Genomic DNA, 22,030 nt, shown 5'->3' with positions numbered 1-22,030 from the left:
AGAATGTGGGCTATCTCAAGTAAAAAGCCTAAATCTTACCTCTTTGACTGGGGGAGACAACATTCCAAATGGCAGGTACATTAAAATATTCACAGAATATGAAAAGATTTCATCGTATTTTCATGTTGGGCTTTTCCTCATACTTTGTAGAATTTCATTGCCTGCTCCTTTGAAGCAAAAATAACCAGCTGTTGCAAAATAAGGTCTGGTTTTATAAAGTGATCTTCATCATTTCCGGGAAGATTGCCCATGATCTCAACGGATCTAAAGAAGGCTACCACAGAGCCACCAAGTGTGGGGGCTGGCTATTCAAACAGGTCAATTTAGGGGGCTATTAAAAAAAGATATTTGGATAATGGCTCTCATTTTCTTTAAGAAAGTGAATTCACTACACTTCAAAGTTTGGGTGGCAGACAAATAAGTCAACAGTATCTGTCAAGCAAGTACAGTATGATAAAGAATGTCAATACCAACTTATCTCACAAATAAGATCCCTTCCAACCTAAAAATGTGGGATTAAGCAGATAGAAGATTAAATAGAAGAGCTGCTGGTTTAAACAACAACAAAAAAATTTCCTTAAGAAAGGCTCATGTAAGACAAAATACTTTAAAAAATAAATAACTATTGATTCTCTTAATTAATTACACTTAGATTTTAATATGTTTCTTGAGTTTTTTGACCATCACAGTAATAAGATGTTTAAAAGAGAGAGGTTAAGTATCTTTTCTATTTTAAGATGTTTGATGGGATAAACATTTTAACAATCTGGGAATAAGCCTGAGAATACTGATTGTATTTCATAAAAACATACTAAAAGAGAAGTTGAATAGTAAAAAGAAATCCAAAAAAAAAATTTAAAAAGAGTGTGAAGAAAACATTTTTTTTTATCCCTTAGGACAATATTTGGCAAACATTTCTGTGTTCATGCATCACCTGAGGGTCTTTTTAAAGTTCAGATTCTGATTCCCCAGGTCTAGGGTGGGACCTGACAGCCTATGTTCCTAACAGTGCTGACTGACTCTGGTGCTCCAAGAACCTTGCTATGGTTCCAAGGGTTCCATGGGAACTGACCCTTCATGAGGGGGCAGGAAGCCATCTACTTATAAGAGTCTTTAAAAGATCTTCTTCCCCCAAAACTCAGTATTCCATCACCATCTTATAGCAATTTGCTTGGTCTTCAGACCCAACTATTTTTATTGTGAAAATAAGTCAATTAACTCTATAGAAAAATAAATAGCAATGTAATTTTTCACTTTTTATCCAGTAAATGTGTTGATTAGAAAATGCTTTTGCATCACAAATATGCCTAATTTTTTAAAACCAAGTGATAGCAGATATGAAGTTTAAGCACAAAATCATTCAAGTATCAATAAGAACACTTTACTCTTCATTGAGCCACGAAAAGGTAACGCTAGATTAGATCTTTTCCAAAAGCAGGAAGTAATTTCAGTAAGAAACGCCATAAGTACACACATTTGCTTATTGACTTGAAATAAAAAGGCGTGGAAGTAACATTTGCCCTTGATAGGATTTCCTCTTGTTCCTAGAAAAGAGGGTATGTCGGCTCTGTCTAACTCTATTCCTGATCAAAAGTGAGTTTCTTTGAAGATTCTTGGATATCACTGGAACTATTTATAGAACTTAAATCTATGCTTTAGAAATGAATTCGTATGTATTCTGAATTCTCAAGGCACAACATTTAAATAGTAAACACAGCTTACACCTAAACAATAAGCAGATGAAAACACTTTTTCAAGGAAAATCTGACTCAAAACACTGTCTAATCAAGTATTTTGGTCTCAGGGAAATGTTACAGTGTTTGAATTACATCTATCAATATTTATATCAGAAATTAAAATGGAAAATTTTAAACTATTTTTAAAAATAATAAACTCAATGTATTTTTTTAAAGAGAGAGAGAGAGAGAAAATCTTTTTTTTTTTTTTTAAGATGGACATAACACAATGCCTTTATTTTTATGTGGTGCTGAGAATCGAACCTGGGTCTCGCCCGTGCTAGGCGAGTGCTCTACCGCTGAACCACAATCCCAGCCCTCAATGTATGTTAATGTAGATAACATATTTCGTAAAAAAAAAAAATAACTATATCTTCCCATGCTAAAAATATGTAGAGGGGAGGGCAAACTTGTTTTATAATTTTGCATATCTCTTTAAGGTCTAGCTTAATCAGAGACATCTGGATTCTCATAACTGCTTCTGCATTCAATCTTTTAAGGATGTTTTGGCTAAAGTACATGAAGAAAATTCATCCTCTCATAGAAATGTAGTTGGAAAGTAGAGCTGTATTTTAAAGTCTTTTCAGATAAATGTAAATATTCTTCTTTGATGCTATATTAAAACTCAAGAAGTGGTGATTAGTTGCCAGATAGACTGTGAAACCCTACCAATGAACTTGGCTGCCCTATTACATTAAAATCCACTGGTCTCTCTTGCCCTTTAAATGTTTAATATAATTTTGTAACATCATGCAATGGTCATTTGGCAAACTTTGGTTCATGAATCATGCAACCCTTCCAAACATTATATACTATTTTCAAATAACATTTATGAATATCATTTCCAATATAATAAAAATATATGTGTGCATATGTGTGTATATATCTCAGAAAGCTATCATACTCATATTAGCAGATCTAAGTTTCCCAAAGTTCTAATTTGCACTTGAAAGATTGAGTTTTATGGTTGCCAACAAATCATGTCTGTTCTTTTTTCTTAAATTGACAGACTCTGTTCATTCATTGTTTAGTAATATGTATGCCAAATCCTAAGTAACTATATTTGTCTCACAGCCATTCTTTGAAGTAAAATGGTGTACCATGAGAAAAAAGTTAGCTCAGCTCAGCCCACAACTGAACCACAGGAATGCTTTTTCTCAAGACAACTGACATATTTCAGGATACAACAAAGATGCTTCTGGATACTTCCCAATCAGCCACATAAATGTGTTGTCAAGGGTCAATATTTAATACCATATGATGTATGATTATCTATTTTTCCTCATTAAGGACTTTTCTTTTTGGTCCTAGGGATTGAACCAGGGCATCCTGCATGGGCTGTACCACTTAGCTACACTCCCAGTTCATTAAAGACATTTTTAAAATTTCATGTGTTTTTTATAGCATCAGCAAAATGCCCACACAGTGATAATGACAAATATTGCTTTGGTATTATTATGAAAAGAGTTTTGACCTCACAGATCCCCAATGTAATGGTTAATTTGAATTTCCAACTTGATTGGATTAAGAAATGCCGAGGATCAATCATGGGCATGTCAATGAGGGTCTGTCTATGAATGATTGGCATGTGGGATAGCCAACTGAAATGAAGACCCTCCCTAAGTGTAGGCAGCACCAAACAATAGGACGGTTTGGATGGAATAAAAGTTGGAAGAGTAAGGAAGCAGCAGTAGATGCAAGCTCAATTCTTCTTGAATGAGTTCTTGATTGCTGCTATATTACTATGTATGATATGTGACTCTTGCTTCTTCACTCTTCCAAAGGGGATTCTCCAGAAGTCTTTGGTCTCAGACTAGGGTCTCATCATTGATCCTTCTTGTTCTGGGGCTGAGGCCTCTTGGACTGCTCAGCTACTGATTCTTCCAGCTCTCCAGCCTACAGATGGCCATTGTGGACTATTCAGCTTCTGATAGCATAACCCAACCTAACAAGTCCCCCTTTATAATTATACTTCCTATTGCTTCTGTTCCTGTGGAGAACCCCGACTAATACACCCAGAAAGAGTCTCAGGGACTCTGAGTGGTCAGCAAACCACATTTTAAGAACCACAGCTGTGTACAACTGTATGAACCAATGGAGAGCTTCAAACTGATGGAATCTATTTGCAGAATCCACACCTTGGGAAAGTTCTTGATGTAGATGGGCCAAGTTTGGAAGACAGAAATTGAGGCCAGGTTAATGATTTGGTGTCCTAGCTGAATATCCACTATTGCCCACAATCCCAGACTCAGGTCTGAAGTTTGCATGCCTCAATGAGACACCATCTCCACCCTGTTTGTTCCCAGGCGGTTCCAGTGCACAGCCACAGTAGTAGCAAAGGGCATGAGCTTTCTAGGCTGGCAGACCTGTGCTTGAATTCCAGCCCTAACCTTCTTTATGCACAAACTTTGGTTGAAAGCGCCAGCTTTCTCAATCATAATACAAAGATCACATTGGTACGCACTGCAAAGGGTTGTTGTGAAAATGAAATGAATTAAGATTCAAAACTTAGCACAGAATACACACTCAATAAAGGTCAGATCATCCTGTAGTTCTTTATGAGCAATAAGTTAATGGCACACAGTCAGTTTCCCTGTCCTGTGGCATCTCACGCTCCTTTGGCTCTCACCATCTGGGCAACAGTGCTGAACTGCTAGTATTTCCCTCAGTAAAACAAACCATCTCTCTCCACTGTGTCTATGTTTTGCTCTATCTGTCTGAATCACACCACCTGTCAGCATTTCCGCTCCAACCTTTGATCTGTGCTGGACCAAGTCACTTCCTTCTTCATCGTCTCATTCTTGTAATTAACTGTACTTTTTTAAAGAATGTGCTAGCAGCCACAGGAACAGTAACAGTGTGTGTGTACAATAGTCATTCAATAAACACACGATGCATAAAAGAATGGATACTTCTATAGTAGATTCAAAATCACTATTACTGTTCTTTACATGAGCACCAAAGTCCCTTGTATATTCTTATCCCAAATATACACATAAGGTGATCAGATCACCTTCCATGTCATCATTCTCTCTATATCTTCTTCTGTATTTCCATCTGCCAAACCTGGAGGAATGTACTCTTGCATCTGATTCCAATGGCTAGTCTACTAAACCTGTACTTGCTATTAAGTCCACAGCCTTCAATCATCCATGACTGATTGAGCAGATGGAGCTACTTGCCACCTGGCTCCAGTCCATCCCATTTTCTGAGAGCTGATTCTTGCTGTCATTCAGCCCTACTTTGCTCCAAGCAAGACTCTTGGAATGGCTTGGAACTTGGATCTGAGATCTCTTGCCATTTCATCTCTTTACTTCTAAAGCTGAATTTCAGTCCCATGTTTTTTTCTAATGAAAGTTCCTTCCTCTGGACAATAGGTATCGTGGTCCTAGTTGGTCTTGGTCTTTCCTTTGGGTGTCAGATAACTCTGTTCCCAGTTCCCAGGGTCACTGCTAGACTCCCTGTAAGATGTAGTTAGGGATCTCTCACTCCCACCATCCATCAAGGTGTACTAGATATTCTAACCTGCCAAGGCCAAATCCTTGCCCTTACCAACAGTGGTGAACCATGGGCATCTGTTTAGCCAAATGTGCACCAACTTGAGACATATGCATATCAATGATGTCAACTCAGTATAAACTTAAGAGTATTGGAGTTTGCTCATTTCAAACTGTTGAACCTATATCTTTTGATATAAGTTGATTTGAAGATGTAAGTAGGGTTCAGAGTGATTCCAAATTAAAATTAAAATGTATTTGTACAATTTATAACTCCATTTATCCTAGTGAATAACACATTTATCAATTTCATAGTTTTCCTATCCTAAATGTGCTAATTGGTCCATTTTTAGTAGATAATAAAGGCATGGATACAGAATAAGGTGTGGGTTTTGGTTTTGCCTTTTAAAAAATATTCATGGAAGTAACTGAAGCTTTTCCTTAGAATCAGACTTAGCTTTGATTATTTGTTTATTTATTTATTTGAAAGCATGTTCAATGTGATTCATTTGCTCTCTGTTTTGGCCGCAGAACTGAATTCTGTTCAGGAGAGGGTTTGGGAACTGTGGTGACAGCACAGAGAATTTCCCCCAGGCAGCTGCCCACCTACTCAATACCATTACACAGCTGAACAGGACTAGACTGCTCTGTGATTTTCCTGATCTGAGATGTTGGGTAATTCAACAGATCTGTTCAATTGCCGCCAAGCAACTAAGCCAGGACAATCAACTGTGACCACACCTAATGGCTCAAATAAAATTAGTTCATGCAGGTCAAGGATCTAGCAGAGACTCAACCATTTCCGAGAGCTTATATTTGCCCAAACATACTTAATGGTTCATAGGCATCTACAGCTACTCCAGCCACATCTGCAGATACTTAGAGATGCTGTGAAGGGGAAACCAACTTCTGTCCAAACAGCAAACAGCCTGCCTAAGAAGTTTTATATTTGGAAAGAATCTAACAACCTTCATGTTTTAAATGACCACTCAATAACCCTTCTCTTGGGTTCCCATTCACTTTTCTTACCATGCAGAGCCAATCATTTCTTTAAACAGACAAAGAAATGTTGTTTAGCATCTAATGTTATGGTAGAGTCACTAGCCCTTCTTTGACATAGATGAGACGTATTTTCTTTCTTATTTATTTATTTATTAGTTCTAATCAGTCTTACACGACAGTAGAAAGCTCTTCTATTCATTGTACACAAACGAAGCAGAATTTTTCACTTCTCTAGTTGTGCATAGAGTTACACCAGGGCTGGGGTTGTGGCTCAGCAGTAGAGCGATCATATAGCATGTGTGAGGCCCTGGGTTTGATCCTCAGCACCACATGAAAAATAAATAAATAAGATAAAGGATTGTGTCCAACTACACCTGAAAAATATTTTTTTAAAAAGTAGAGTTACACCATTAGTGCAATCATTCACATACCTAGGGTAATGATGTCCATCTCGTTCCACTGTTTTTCCACCCCTTTGCCCCATCCAAAGTTCCTCCACTTATCTTATGCCTTCTCCCCATACGGATTAGCATCCATTTATCCTAGAAAACATTCGGCCACTGGTCTTTTGAGATTGGCTTATTTTGCTAAGCATGATATTCTCCAACTCCATCCATTTACCTGCAAATGCCATAATTTTATTCTCTCTTAATGCTGAGTAATATTCCACTGGGTATATTTACCTGAGTTGCTTTATCCATTCATCTGTTGAAGGGTATCTAGGTTGGTTGCATAGTTTAGCAATTGTGAATTGTGCTATTATAAACATTGAAGTGGCAGAGTTACTATGATATGCTGTTTTTAAGTCTGTAGGGTATAGACCGAAGAGTGGGATAGCTGGGTCAAATGGTGGTTCCATTCCAAGTTTTCTAAGGAATCTCCATACTGCTTTCCAGATTGGTTGCACCAATTTGCAGTTCCACTAGCAATGTATGAGTGTGCCTCTTCCCCCACATCCTTGCCAACACTTATTATTGTTTGTATTCTTGATAACTGTCATTCTGACTGGCCTGAGATGAAATCTTAGTTTTGATTTGCATTTCGCTATTTACTAGAGATCTTGAACATTTTTTCATATATTTGTTGATCGATTATATATCATCTTCTGAGAAGTGTCTATTCAGCTCCTTAGCTCATTTATTGATTAAGTTGTTTGGGTTTTTTGTGTTAAGATTTTGGGGCCTGGGGATATAGTTCAGTTGGTAGAGTGCTTGCCTAGCATGCTCAAGGCCCTGGGTTCAATCCCCAGTACCACCAAAAGAAAAAAAAAAGAAGATTTTGGGTTCTTTATATATCCTGGAGATTAGTGCTCTATCTGACATGTGTGAGGCAAAAATTTGCTCCCAAAATGTAGGCTATCTTTTTACCTCATTGTTTCTTTTGCTGAGAGGAAGCTTAGTTTGAATCCATCCCATTTATTGATTTTTTTTATTTTATTTGTTGTGCTTTAGGAGTCTTGTTAAGGACGTTGGGCCTAATCTGACATGATGAAGATGTGGGCTGCTTTTTCCTCTATTAGGCACAAGGTGAGACCTATTTTCAATAAATGTCTGAGGAAGCCCGATTGTATTATGAATAGCCAAATTGGGTCATCTCTCATCCTGGCAATAAAGATCTTCTAGACAGCAACTGTTGACCTCGTATTATCCACAGTGCCCAATAGCATGCTTTGCATATTATGCTGAATGACAGTATAGATTTCAGTCAATGGAAAATAAAATGTTTGACATGTAACTGTAAAAATGGTCAAGTGATTCTGGAAATCAGAAGAGCTGATTCAACTTTTCTTTCACACACAATACAAATTACTTGTGTTGTTACTGCTATAATTTACTCAGAACACCTTATCACAATTGATTGTGTTTCCTCAACATGTCTTCAGAGTACATGTGTAATTTGACACAAAATTTTGTTTTAAGTTTATTGACAATTTTCATCTCCATATGTTTCATATGATTTCATAATAATATCATGCTTCTTTCTTTTTTAAAAAGTAATTGGGCCAAATATTAAAATAAAGCTTTTCTATTTTGTCATTTTATTTCTACTCTCTCATGGTACATAAAGATCCCAACTTCCAATGTAGCTTATTTACTTGTCCCAAAATAAGTACAAGAATACTTAGCAATGCTAATTCCTCTCTAAACAAATCCCTGTCTGTCTATATACACATGACTCATATTCTTTCCTTCCTCTAGTGATCCAAGAAATGTGTTTATTCTATTCCTTCACATTTACATCTGGGAGTCTTATTAGCAGAAGTAAAAATAAATAATTTTGCTTAAATAGCTTTGCAAATCTATCCTCCCTAGAAAAGTCACACTTATTGTCCAGCACTCTGAAAATGCTTCATCATTTTTTTAAATGCTCTAGCAATTTTGTAAATTTTAATTTGCTTAAAAATCTGTTTAAAAAATATACTTTAATATTCTCATTTTACCTAAGCACCTAATGTCAAGTTAGAGCAAAAACTTCTAAAACAGTGCTGTGTGGGGAGGCTGCGCTTGCCCATTAACATCCTCTCACCCCTGCAGGGCATGTGTGCCAGACCTCCCACTCCCAGTACCCCTGTGTCTTTCCCAGAGTGCTTTTGCTAGCCACTTCACAACAGGTCAATAGTGCCCGCGAATTAGCATCTCTCTGCAGGAGCCATCCACCAACATGGAAGGGAATTAGTAAATAAATATCTCAGATCCTTTACCCCTGGGTGGCAAAGAATACCACTGAGATGCATGTTCTACAGAAGATCCCAGACACACACCCCCTTCACACACACAGCTGGAGGTAAAACCCAGTAGCCCACATCACCAGGTAGTTTACCTTTTTATTGACTGCTTCCCTCCTGGTATTTTTAAAAATTCTATTGATGTTCGCCTCACCTCCCAATTATACTTTCTGTATCCCCATCTTTCTCCCAGGATATAGTTCTGTGAGAGCCCAAATTGAGATCCCTAGTAAGACAAGAAGTCTTGAGAAGAAGATCCCTAGGATGGGATTCCAGAACTGAATGATTGACTTGCCAAAGGGCAATCAAAGTGGTAACAGTCCTAGGCATGCTGTGGCGAGTCAACTATTAAGACTTAACAGTGCCCTTTTATTTGCTGGGTAATTTGGGGGATTTTTGGTGTTAAGTTTTTTGAGTTATTTGTATATTCTGGAGATTAATGCTCTATCTATGATGCAGGTGGTAAAGATTTTCTCCTACTCTCTAGGCTCTTTCTGCACACTCTTAATTATTGCCTTTACTGTGAAAAAGCTTTTTAGTTGGATACCATCCCATTTATTGATTCTTGATTTTACTTCTGCATTTTAGGAGTCTGATTGAGGAAATCAGTTCCTAAGCCAACATGATGAAGAGTTGGGCCTACTTTTTCTTATATTAAGCGCAGGGCCTCTGGTCTAATGCATAGGTCCTTGATTAACTTTAGTTTTGTGAGTGATAGGAGTTCAATCTCATTCTACTACATATGGATTTCCAGTTTTCCTAGCATCATTTGTTGAAGAGGCTATCTTTTCTCCAATGAATGTGTATTGTTCCTTTGTGTAGAGTGAGGTGACTATATTTGTGTGGGTTCATTTCTGTGTCTTCTATTCTGTTCCACAGGTGTTCATGTCTGTTTTGTGCTAACACCATGCCATTTTTGTTCCTATAACTTTGTAATATAATTTAAGTTCTGGTGTTGTAATGCCTTCTAAGTCACTTTTCTCACTAAGGATTGCTTTGGCTATTCTGGACCTCTTATTTTTCCAAATAAATTTTATAACTGCTTTTTCTATTTTTATGAAAAACATTATTGGAATTTTATTAGCAATTGCATTAAATCTATATAGCACTTTTGGTAGTGTGGCCATTTTGACAATATTAATTCTGCCTATCCAAGAACATGGGCAATCTTTCCATTTTCGGAGGTCTTCTTCAGTTTCTTTCTTTAGTGTTCTGTAGCTGTCATTCTAGAGGTCTTTCACCTCTTTTGTTAGATTGATAGGCAAAGAACTGAGCAAGCACTTCACAGAAAAAATACGAATGTTCAAAACAATATATGAAAAAAATGTTCAACATCTCTAGCAATTAGAGAAATGCAAATTAAAACTATACTAAGATTCCATCTCATTTTCCAGTCAGAATGGCAATTATCAAGAATACAAATAACAGTAAATGTTGGTGAGGATGTGGGGGGAAAGGCACACTCATACATTGCTAGTGGGGTTACAAACTGGTGCAACCACTCTGGAAAGCAGTATGAGATTCTTCAGAAAATTTGGAATAGAACCACCTTTGACCCAGTTATCCCATGCCTCTGTTTACACTCAAAGGACTTAAAATCAGCATACTACAGTGATACAGCCACATCAATATTTATAGCAGCTCAATTCATAATATCCACATTATGGAACCAACCTACGTGTCCTTCAACAGATGAATGGATAAAGAAAATGTGGTATATATACACAATGGAATATTACTCAGCCATAAATAAGAATAAAATTTTGGCATCTGTAGATAAATGGATGGATAGGCCAGTCCCAAAAAACCAAAGGCTGAATGTTCTCTCTGATATGTGAATGCTAACCCATAACAAGGGAGGGTGGAGGGAAAGAATAGAAGTCCATTGGATTAGACAAAGGGGAATGAAGAGAAGAGAAGGGGAAGGGGAATAAGAAAGATAGTAGAAGTATATATCCTTCTATATGTATATGAATATACAATCAGGGCAACTCCACAATCATGTACGACCACAAGAATAGGATCCTAATTAGAGTAATACTCCATGTATGTATGTATGTATAATATGTCAAAATACACTCTACTGTCATGTGTATCTGAAAAGACCAAATGAAAAAAGACTCAACTGTGATGAACAGGATATGAAATAAGTAGAAGAAAAATCTCTAGGGCTGAGATTAAGACTCAGTGGTAAAGCACTAGCCTGGCATGTGTAAGGCACTGGGTTTGATTCCCAACCCTGCATAAAATATAAATAAATAAAACAAAGTTTTTAAAAACATAAACAGATTGAACTCATCTTAAAAAAAAAACAATGGGACAGACAAGAATGAAAGAGAGAGAGAGAGAGAGAGAGAGAGAGAGAGGAAGAAAGAAAGAAAGAAATCTTCAGTATTTGGAAGACTTGGGTAGTAATGTTTATTAAAAACTATGAAAATGGGCTGGGGATATAGCTCAGTTGGTAGAGGGCTTGCCTCACATGCACAAGGCCCTGGGTTCAATCCCCAGCACCAAAAATCCTATGAAAATGGTTGGTTGTTAAGTGCAATGGAAGTACTGAAGAAGAAAGAAGATAACAGATGGGCTCATGCTCCTGCCACCTCCCCTCCTATACCCCCTTGACTGAAGGTGTTCTGTAATCTGGAAGCAGAAGTGTTGGGAATTAATGACCTCCAGGAGCCCCATTCAAAACAAAATTAACAGGAATTGATGTGTAAATACCTACCCTCATTCCTTGGATGAATTGTGTTCTGCATGGGTTCTCAGAGTTTCCTCATCAGCATTAAGCTCCAGTAGCCCATATTGACTTGATAAAACAATTCTTACTGACTGGCTTCCTTCTTTTCCTCACTTAACAGTGCTCACTATACATCCTACTTATACTCTAGTCCTTATCTCAGGGCCAACTTTAAATAAATCCATCATCAATAGGACTTCAGTGTTGTAGCTAAAGAACTAGGCAAAGTCATGAGGAATCCAATCAGATCCCATTTAAACATTTATGAGATTTGGGCCCTACCAGGTGAAAGAGAAGAAAAGAAAGAAAGAAAGAAAGGAAGGAAGGAAGGAAGGAAGGAAGGAAGAAAGAAATCAGAATAGGATCAAGGGATAAAGAAATGAGTTGCATTTTATCCATTGGTAAAGCAGTTATGAGGAGGAAGAATTAGATTTTATATAAACTGATTTTCAGGGACTTGAGTAGGCTATCAATTGTCCTCTCCTTCTATCAGTGATGGAGGCCCTGTGAAAGCCACTAGATAGAGGTCTCACTCTGCCCTAAGTCCTCAACAGTGTTTCAGGATAATAACCATAGTGCGATCCAAACAAAATGACCATCATATCTGCGATTTGTTCATTCTAGAAGGTCTTGGTAAAGTGACACCAATTTACTGGGTAGAAATGCTTCCCTTTTTTTTTTTTCTCCAAGGGGAAAAAAAAATAGGTTAAAGGAGAGAGAAGAAAAATAAGCCAAATGCCTAGTATTCCTATGTTAAATGTTAGAAAAACATATGAATCCTTGGCGTTAAGGGTATAATAACTAAGGGCGGGGCAGGGGTGTCACCAGCTCTTGGGAGGCTGAGACAGGAAAATCTAAAGATCAAGGCCAGACTCAGCAATTTAGGGAGGTCCCAAACAACTTAGTGAGACCCTGTCTCAAAAAAAAAAAAAAATTTTAGAAGAGCTGGGATGTTGCTAACTGGTAAATTGCCCCTGGGTTAATTTCCCAGCAACCCTCTGCCCAAAAAATAATATAATAATTAAGGGAATATAGAATCTGTTAGATTAATTCTGTTTCTTCATTATTAATTGGCAATTATATAATTATTTTAGACATAATGCAAAATAAAAATGAGCAAAAGAAATATGGGCTTATAAGCAATATAACAACACTTAAAATAACTGATATTTATAGATTTTTTTATAATTTAATAGGTTTAACAATAATTTAAATGCTTGCGAAGTCCTATTTGTTCTGAAAAAAATCAAATATATTAAATTTATTGTGCTCCCTAAAATTAAATTTTAAAATATAGGTGTATGAGTTTAAATTTAAAGCTCAAGGAAAAAAAACTGGATTTTGGATTATAATGTTAATAAATCAAATATTAATTTTTAAAAATGAAAACAAGGATAAAGAGTCTTTTCTATGAACAAGAGCTGCTATCAAGGACAACCAAAAGACCCATCTTTTGAAAGGTTGGGATAGAGTAAGCCCATGTTTATAACCACTGTGGATTTCATTTCTTAAAAGGGGACAATCTAGCAGCCCACAATTACCCTGAATTATTTCTCAAATCATTTCTCAATGATTTGCATTTTCAATCCCTTCACCATCTTGTCTGCATTGCAACAAATCTAAGTACTGTCTGATTCTTTCGGGAATTATTTTCTGTATCTTCCTGTGAAGATTTTAACACAACCCCAATTTGATCCTGCAACTGTCTGGTGTTCAGCTTCAATGTGTAGCTATATTGAGAGCTTGTCTCCACCTCGCCACCCACAACATAAAGTGTGAAAAGAACTGTGCATTTCCATTTCTTCTCCTCCCCGACCCATTCAGAATGATGTCATTGCTCTATCCCTGTTTTCCTCACTAATTAAATTTTCACAATTATACAGGAAAAAGTATCTAAGTATCTTTTTTTTTTTTTTTTTTTTGTACCAGGGATTGACCTAGGGGCACTTAACCACTGATTCACATCCCCAGACCTTTTTTTATTTTTTATTTTGAGACAGGGTCTCACTAAGTTGCATAGGGCCTTGCTAAATTGCTGAGGCTGGCTTTCAATTTGCAATCCTCCTGCCTCAACCTCCAGAGCCATTAGGATTACAGGAGTGCACCACCATGCCTGGCTAAGTATTGATTTCTTTAAGTAAATAAAACTGCTTTATTGTTAGGACTTGAAGTGAGAGTGCTTTTTCATTTGTTTGTTTTCACTGTTTTACTTTAATTACTTACCTAAAACATTATCTTAGCTCATTAGGTGGAATCTTTCTATGAATTTCCCAGATGGTTTCAGGGCCGCTGCCCAAATAGATAAAACAAGGCACTGTGATTGTCCCATTTTTTTTCTAGGTGGTATTGAATAGTAATCATTGTATTTAATTTACATAAATGGGCACTTCAAAGAAAATAAGGAAAATGCTTAAATTTTTTTCAATGTTGGTCACCATTCACAGTCAGAAACTGAGAGACCAAAAATGAAAGCAGCCAGTTGAGAATTCTTCATCTACCCCAACCCAAACTCAAACATAAAGCCTGTGGCAGCCCACCTCCCCTGGAATCTCAGGACTATTGGGAAAGCCTGGGACAGCCTTAGAAAGTTCCCTTTTGTGCTATCAATCTCCCATACCCATTCCTCTGGGCAGATGAGCTCAACTACTTCACCACAAAAATAAAGACTTATCCCTTATTTTTGGCCATAAAGTCCACTAGCTAACAGATCTTGTGCACCTACTGTGTGTCAGGCAGCATACTGAGGAAAAAAAAAAAAATCCCTAAGAGTAGGATGCAGTCTCTGCCTTCCAGAAATGCCTAGCATGGTAAAGGAAAGGATGCAGAAAAAAAAAAAAACATTTGAAATATAAATCTGAATGTAATAGGATAGTAATTCATAAGACAAGCAGAGCTTTTATCAAAACATGCAGAATTCACCTACCGGGAATTTCTCCATGAATTCATGCTAATACCTATCTGTTAATTTGTGATTATTTTCCTGTTTGTTTAACTCCTGCCTAGTCTACTGTAGGAAAATATGAGAGAAATATGTGGATTACTGATAATCAAGGAGAAAAATTACCATTACTTATAATGTGAAGTTCCAATTACAGATTGCTATTTAAAATGTTACTACTGTGTTTTTTTTGTAGGAAAAACATTTATTTTTATTTTTTTCTTTTTCATATGAATGTAGATAGATAGAATAAGTAGGTAAACAGATAAATTTAAAAGACAGAAATAAGGGGATCTGGGGTTGTGGCTCAGGGGTAGAGTACTCACCTAGCACATCTGAGACCCTGGGTTCGATCCTCAGTACCACATAAAAAATATTGTGTCCATCTACAACTAAAAAAATAAATAAATATTTAAAGAAAGAAAGAAAGAAGGTAAGAACCTATTTTATAGTATTCACTGATTTACCTCTTTCTAGAATCTTGTACTCTCTGGAATCCCAAGATCCTTTTCTCCTTTTTAAAACTTCTTCCATAAGAAAAGAAAAAGTAACAAAACAACAACAACAAAACCATGAAAACCTAATATTTCGGTTACCTACAGAAGTATTTAAAAACCTCCTCCAAATTTCAGGGTCCTAAATCAACACTCCATAACGCCTCACTATTCTGGGATTGACTGAGCTCAGCTGGATGGTTGTTCTGGGGTTTCCCCTTCTGGAGGCTGGAGAGGATTAGAGCATCCAAGATGGCCACTTATATGTATGGCAGGTCGGTGGGAATGGCAGGAAGGTCAGGTTCACTTGTAACACTGGGATATCAAGAAGTCGCTCCCTCTCCCAACACACACACTTTGTAGTCTTTATAGCCATCACAAAATATTTACTGAGCCCCTTCTCTAGACCAGACGATGATCTAGGTGTTGGTGATGCAGCAGTAACCTAGGTAGAAATCTATCTACTTCATAAGTTTACCCCCCCCCCCCCATTAAATAATTTTAAGTAGTTGCAAATACTTTGAAGAAAATTCAACAGACAATATTATAAAGAAATAAGAGAGCAGCTTTTAATGAGTGCTTCTTAAATGAATGAATGAATGAATGAGCATTTAGCTTCTCTCAGGAGCACAGCACCATTATCAAACTAAGTAAAAACAAGAAAAGGATTTGACATTAACATTTTGTTTAAGTTAGCAGACTAAGATAATATAATTTATTTCGAAGTGAAATCTGGATTAACATATTATTCAAGGACTAGAGAATAAAGTATGATTGATTTTATTTGCCACTAATAAATTTTATCACAGACGCTGATTAAGTATATCATGGCACTGCTCATAAAATTGTAGAAGTAATTTTTCACATATTGTCACTGTTAATTTAATTTTTGTCATGATATAAAAGAATATCATCGATTTAGGTAACCAATTCTGGTCAAATAAACACATTACAAATCATTTGAAAATTGAAATTAATGTAGTAAACTATAATAGCACTTAAGACTTTAGTTCTTGAGGTAGTTCATTATTGAAATATTTACAGTGTACTGTAAGCACAAAACAAATAGAGCCTTTTAAAAATTCGTGAATTGCAATGACCTCGGTTCTTCAGTGACCATTTTTAGCAACAGGAATATATATCTATATGTAAAAAGACAGTCGTGAAAAGATAACCATAACCTTGAACTAGAGTTCAAAAACTCTAAAATTGTATTCTATTTTTGCTAATGTCACAGATCATATAACTTTATGCAATAAAACTTCATTTGTCAGCCCTTTCTAGTCCACTGGAAATCCCACCTCCACCACAACTCTGTAACAGCAAGCAAGTCTCTTGAATATGAAAGGGATGACAAGAGCCTGCCGAACTCACAGAAATGTTATGGAAATCAAACTATACGGTACACATAAAAATGTATTGTAAAGATTTTTAACATTTTATACATGTGTAAGGTGTATTATTATCACTAAGTATTTATGATGTAAGAGCTTGAAATATCACTGTGGGAGATGATTCTGAAGCCATTTGAAACTTAAACAAAATCACAGTTCCATGAAAAGAGAGCAGACACTTTGCTTGAAATGGTCAACTCTTGCTAGACTATTTCAAGCATTATTTTTATGCATGGTACAAAAGAAAGTTCTATGAAACTATTACATGCAATGGGTTGCATGATACATGTATAATACATGTCAATTTGGGGGATTTTAAAGTTTTTAAAAATTTTCTCAGAATCAGTGAACATAATAATTTCTTTCCAATTATAAAAGTAATTTATATGTTTGAAAACCTAAAAAATACCATGTGTTCACAGAAACAGAGTATCAAGTACTAGAAAAACTAGATTGAATTAGAATTTGTATTATTGAAAATCCAGAGGGAAAAACATCAGTTAGGGTTAATGCAATTCAGCAACCAAAGGCTAAGGCAAGAACAGCTTCTTTTCATCCATCTGCTCTGCTTTTCGTAGCATCTGCCTTCCTGAGACAAGCTTCCCTCATGGTATCAGTTCTAGGTGTATCAGTTCCATGGTATCAGTTCTGCATCCCTACATTCTCTAGCATTCCAAGCAAGAATTGTTGCTCTACTAAGATCATCTGAGTCATTTCATCTCACCTGAATTGTAACTGTAGCTAGGTAAATTAAAAATGTTCAAGAAAACCACATGGGACCACATGTGGAAGGTGGTAATATCCAAAGTTAGAATCTATTACTAGAATAAAAAGAGAGGAAAAGAATGTGTAAAGCAGTGATTGTTAATTTTGCATGTCAACTATGGAGCCCAGTTGTTTGACCAAATGCTAGTCTTGATGTTGCTACAAGACTATTTTGTAAATGTGATCGACATCAGAATCCATAGACTTTAGGCAAGGCAAATTAACTTCCTTAAGGTAGTGGTCCTCATTCAACAAGTTGAAGGCCTTGGGAGAAATGATTAAGGTTTCGTGAAGAAGAAAGACCTCTCCTCAAGACTATAGCATAGAAACCTTACCAGACTTTTCAGCCTGCACAGCTCATCTGCAGAATTCAGACTCAAGACTGCAATGTCAACACTTAGTGAGCATCCAGCCTGCTGATTTCCCACCAATTCCAGATTTACCAGCCTCATAAGCATGGAACCATCTTCAAATCAATCTTTCTCTTCTGTCCCCTCTCACACTGTGTGTGTGTGTATGTGTGTGTGTGTGTGCATGTGTGCATACAAAAGTCAACCAAAAAGTCCATTAAAAACTGAAAACTATAAAAATGAATAGAAATCTCCTATTATCCAGGATGTCACCCTTTTGAAATATTTTCTTCAACTTTGTCTACCTACTTACTTTTCTACACATAGAAATATAGAGGAACTTATTTTATTCAAATAGTATCATACTGGTTATACAATATTCAAAATCTTTTAATCTTGTCTTTAATTCCTAAATATATTAAAGTTACCATTTTTCCATGCCTTTAAATATTTTTATATGATTTTTTTAGCTCTTATCAAATAATCCATCACTCAACTAAACTACAATCTCTTTTAACTATTTGACTGTTTCTGGGCTTTTTGATAATTGCTTTTCATTCCTTAAATCCACAGGGTACTTTCCTGATTTGAAAAGCCAACTAGGCACTGCCTCTGAAACCTGAAGTCTCTAGAGGTCAGGATCAAAAATGTTGCACTTGGTTTCACTTGGTGCAAACTAGAGCTCATTATGAATAAAGAGCATGTTGCCAACTTGGCCTTTAGCCAGAGTAAGTCTGGCCTGGCATCAAAAAATATCACTAAACCATGAAGATCCATACCCATCATAAAGGTCTTTGTGGCAGTGATGTGGACTCCTGATTCCTGCTCTTCTGTCATAATCACTGTTATGAGCATCCTTTTGTTTTCAAGTGACAGAGTAATATTGTGATTTGTCCAAAATTTCTTTCATCTTATAAGATGTTCATAAGAATGAAAATCAACAAAGAAAATAAAAAGAAGAGGAGTTCTAAATAAACCTGCTGGGAGTCTCAGTAGGAACATATTTTGCATTCTATATTTGCTCATTTACACTCCCAATTATTGGATAAAAAGTCCATGTGCACTCATGAGTGGTGAACAGAATGGATGTTCTTGGGAAACAAAGAAACACATGGTAGCGTGGCAAACCATGTTAGTGTTTCTCCAAAGCACAATTGACTTGGGGGTTTTGGGAGCCAACTCTCCCACCACGGCAGGTTTTATTCTCCACCCATTATCCCCATTTACAGAGGTCCTGACCCAAATCCCCAGAGCAAGCACACAACCCGTAGCAGCTGGATTTCTCTGAGACAGTTAAGTGGCATTTTTTTCTAATTGCTCTTCTCAGAATTTAGATAAGGGATAAAAACATTTTGTGAAATGGTGATAGTGATGGCAAGAATTAATTTGTGGATGTGGTTAGATGCTATTTTAGCAAGACCTTGAAATGTGGCATGTGGTTAGCATTTATTTCACAGATACAGATAATCTTTCTCTTTAAGAAAAGGATTTCAAGGTCTCTTGTTCAACTATTTCACACATATTATGTTTCCCTTTTTATTTATTTGTCATATTCAAAAGCAAATTGTTACTTTGTAAATTCTGGGTTTATTTTTGAGATGAATATTAAGCTTTTCACCTAAATATTGCTTGGAGACTTGTATAAAATGTATTTGTGATCTTTATCATACCTGTTAGCTAAAAGATTGAAAGGACTTTTTTTTCCTACATACTAAAAGAAGAAAGCTTTTTGTAGGTGTGAAAGTTACTAACTTACAATAAACTTATACTGAACGGTTTTTTTTTTTTTAATAAATAAGGTTGGTAAATTAACAGAGAAATAATACAATGTGGTATAGAAATTTGGGATTGAATAAACAAAAAGGAAAATTCAAATCAGAAGAGATTTATGAATCTCTCCTGTTCTTTTATTTTTATAGATTCATCTGAGCCTTGGGTTCTACTGGAAAACACCCTACATTAAATAAATTCCAATTTAATATGGAAAATGGGACATAAGTGCTAGAGATTTTAAATAATAACATGCCACAAAGCCACAAAATGAGAATATCCAAATTTAAACAAATATCTATTTGCCCTTATTTAACTACAAGTCTACATTTATGAGGTAATTGGTTAGAAATAGAATTCTATGAAACCTGAAAATAACAGTGGTTAATTATCTGCCTGCCAATTCTTACTAAGTATAAGGTAAAGGAGAAACAAACTCTTTTTCTCCTCTTACATAGTCAATACTCTACACTTCTGATCACCCAATGTGGTGGGAGGAGTTCCCACACATCAAGAAAATCTTTAGCTGACACCAATGTGTGCTCCATAGTTTAACTCAATTCTGAGACTCTCTACTGGGGAAATAGCTTCAGATCTCACTGAGGAAGGGCTCAATACCACGAAACTTCTTCCCAATTCAGATGCCAATTGCAAATCTGGTCATGCAAAATTTCTGAACAATCAGCTATAATCGGAGTTCCATCAATCCCCTCCTGGGATTGAGTTAATTTTCTAATGTGACTCACAGAATTCAGGGAAATATTTACTTAAATTTGGCAGCTAATTACGGGACATTACAAACAATACAGATGCCCAACCAGATAGAAGAGATGCACAGGGCAAATAGAGGAGAAGGGACTTGGGAGCTTCTATGCCCTCCCTGGTGAGTCATCCTGGTAGCACCCTGTGATATTCAGCAACCTGGCCTCTCTGAACCCCGATACGCACCTGATCAATTATGAACTCAATCTCCAACTTCTCTTCCACTTTCCCGGAAAATGAAAGTGGATCTGGAAGTTCCAAGCTTCTAATCCTGTTTTTTTCTTTCTGGTGACCAGCCCCTATCCAGGAGCCCACCAAAAACAAAAGACAATTGGAAAGATAAATTCCAGGGGATTAAGAGCTCTGTGTCAGGAACTGCATACCAAAGACCAAATATTAAGAACAAAAGATGCATATAGCACCCCTTACATGGGTTTTAGCAGCTCTGAGACAGAAACAAGGGGCAGATACTATATAGATATATAGATAGAGACAGATATTCTATTATATCGTAATATAATAGTAAATGGAGGAAAATGGCATGGCATGAAAGATATCATCATAACTTATCAAGAACGTGCTATGACAGGTTTTTCTGGTAAGCAATGTAGAAAGAGTAAGAGCAAACATTGTGCCCTGGTTTACAGTGTTTATGATTCCTAAAGGAGCATTTGTGCAGCAGAATTAGAAAACATTCACAATTTCTATAACTTATGAAAGAAAAACAATGTCTGGCTTGAGCACCAAAGATTTAGATGGGGGAAAATAAAATGAAGTGTGAGAGACAGACTATCTTACAATACAGATCATGGCTTAGAGAACATTGGAAGGATAGAAAAATAGTAAACGTGGAGAACTGGCACAGGACAATAGGCTCTTAAATAAGTCAAGTGTGAACCTAGTCCAGGTGTGCAATTAATATTCTAGGATTGTCTGTTTAGTAATGATTTGTTCCTATTGCTATTAGGGGAAGTAGCTGATTCTTAAATTATTTTTGTTTCACTATAAATAGTTACAAATATTTAATTGTTTTTAAAGAAAAAATATATATTTTTTAAAGCCAGCAGTTGTAGAAAGGGATGAAGATCAAGACATTAAAGCTACTGTAAAACTGTAGACATCTCCCAGGAATCTCCCAGGAATGCCTTGGACACCTCTGACTTAATGTGTCCTCAACTGAACTCTGGTGTCTTGCTGGATATCTCCTTTTATCGTCTCTAGTCCCACTGTCCACTCAGACTGGGGAGCTGCAAATCTGGGAATGACCTACCCATACACACACACACATACACACACACACACACACACACACACATCCTCACATCCCTACTGAAGACCCTTGCTTTGGAGATCTCTCCCCTCCTTCACCATCGGCATGGCCTGAGGTCCTCCCCATCAGTATCGGCTGTCATCCTCCACTTCATGCTGTTGCTGAAGTCATCTTGCTAAAAACAACTCAGATCAAAGATGCCTCTTTTCCAATACTTGTTTTGGTTTCCTTCTGCTCACACAATCTTATAGGTGAGACATTTCTTAACTTGCACAAAGGTAATTCATTTGTACATGACATTAATATATAATTATTGCATTATATGTTATAAGAAAACAAAACTGAAAATGTAAAGCATGAAATAAAGGAGAAATAGCCCTATTATATATTGTACTTATTAATGGTAGGTAAAATCTTTTGCTTCCACCAAAATGTTTAGTGAGAGTAATATGGTTTCATATTCTTCATTATTTACGGAAATATTTCTTGCAATAAGGACACTGATAAATCTGGTTCTGAGTGCAGTTTGTTTCTGTGTTTAGGCTGATGGCTGTCAGAGCTGCTGATACAGAAAGCCATGTACACTAACA

Source organism: Marmota flaviventris, chromosome 16 (genome assembly GCF_047511675.1).
Source record: "Marmota flaviventris isolate mMarFla1 chromosome 16, mMarFla1.hap1, whole genome shotgun sequence".
NCBI classification, from domain to species: Eukaryota; Metazoa; Chordata; class Mammalia; order Rodentia; family Sciuridae; genus Marmota; species Marmota flaviventris.
This window is presented reverse-complemented; position numbering follows the sequence as displayed.